The sequence below is a fragment of the Micrasema longulum genome, unplaced genomic scaffold (assembly GCF_059751315.1).
Source record: "Micrasema longulum isolate JH-2025_06_02 unplaced genomic scaffold, ASM5975131v1 h1tg002175l, whole genome shotgun sequence".
Taxonomy (NCBI): domain Eukaryota; kingdom Metazoa; phylum Arthropoda; class Insecta; order Trichoptera; family Brachycentridae; genus Micrasema; species Micrasema longulum.
The window spans coordinates 78,242-80,120 of NW_028279340.1; positions in this window are offsets into that span (position 1 = coordinate 78,242).

The following is a 1,879-nucleotide window of genomic DNA, read 5'->3' on the forward strand; positions in this document are numbered from 1 at the left end:
ACTGTGTAACATTAAGCGTTCTGCCTATGTTTAAACATCTTAATTTCCTCAACTCTTCCATCTGTTAACTTTTGTGAAGTATAAGAGCCTTTGGGGTTAAAGTATTGGTTTATTATATCGATATATTATCAACAGCCTTTTCGTTCTGTAAATAAAACATAATTCAATCAATTCAATTCAATAATAGTATAATGTTTGTGATATTTAATAATTAATCAGTTTAAACTATTGTAAGCATTATGCAGTGGATGAGATATTAATATCATACTTACTTTTAAAGAGCTCTTGACAAGACGGTTTTGTCAAGTGACAGTGCTACAAAAACACATTTTTAATGTTTTTTCCTCAGTGACATATCAATAGTTTATCTTTTAAACTGAGTATTAACACTTCGACAAAGGTTTTTAAATCACCCGAAAAACGTCCAATATTGGTAATCATATGATAAATGCGTAATTAAAATACGAGCCGCGCATTAAAAATGACATGGAACCAGCGTTGCCAGACCCGATCAAGCGAAAAAAGATAGATTCAGAAAAATAAATCGGTAGATTTCGGTAGATCTAAAAAATATTAAAAAAAATGAATTCTCTCCATCTTTTTATGTATACGGCAATGTGTTGATCATCACCATATGACTTTCAGATTCTGAAATACCATTCTTGACATAACAAGATTCCAGCAAGTTATGTAAAAACTTGTCTCTTCAAATTTGACATAACAATATTTCAGCAAGTTTCGTCAAAACTTGTCACTTCAAATTTTCCTTTTCAACCTCCCATCAATCTTAAATCAAGTTTGTACTAAGCTTCAATGCTATCTGGGATATATTTGAAAATAACCGGGAATAACCATTCACCAATACTAACCAATTAATTTCATTAATATATCATTAATTATATACTCATGTACGATAAATAACCAGTTTTTGAACAATCCATGTGAGCAAACAAACAATAAATTATTATAATATGTATTCGTTTTATTTGTATTGAAATTTTGTTAAATGGAAAAAAAAACAAGGAAATGTATAAGAATCTGTAGAATTTCAACATGATTCGGTAGATCGGTAGATTGCTCTCAAAATCGGTAGATCTACCGAAAACTCGGTAGTAATGGCAACGCTGATTGGTATTTTTACGTAATAGACAATTTTTAAAAATGATACACATCAAATTTCAGCTGTCAGTTTGTTAGATTTCCAATCTTCTTTTTTTTCGATGGTTAAAACTCCAGGAAAATCAAAGACAATAAAATTTTACCTGTCATAATATGCTATTTGCCACGCATTTAAGTTACCCCGCCAAATGACTTCAAACGTAGGCAATGGACGGCAGTAAACCGAAATAAACCCCAATACCTCAATACATATTAATTCAATACAAAACATACTCTATATGCGTGGTGCCATATTTTACCACCATGGTGAAAAATGCTGGAAGCATGTACCGGTCAAATTTTAAATAATATTCCGTTATATAAAATCTTTTTTTTTAGTAAATTTTATAAAAGTAATGAAAGCAAACGAATGCTGACGATTTAAATTTTCTTTCTTTTTAGTTTAAAATAGAAAATGAATACGATTTATATGAAATGACTATTAGTAATACATCACGTACTTATTTAGTCTTGATTTATGAAAACAAAAAGTAGATTTTCCTCTTTCTTTTTTTTATGTACGGTTTGAAATTTTCCACTATTTTTTTTTTCAAGAACCTTCTGCGTTTGAATTTTTTTATGTACCTTATTATTATCTACCAACAGATTTACATTACTTGTAGTCCGAAAATCTTTCATAAAATAAATTGATGAACCCCCGCATCGATTAAATTTTGATGCAATTACTGTCTATGCTTTTGCTTTACCGAAAACGAAAAGT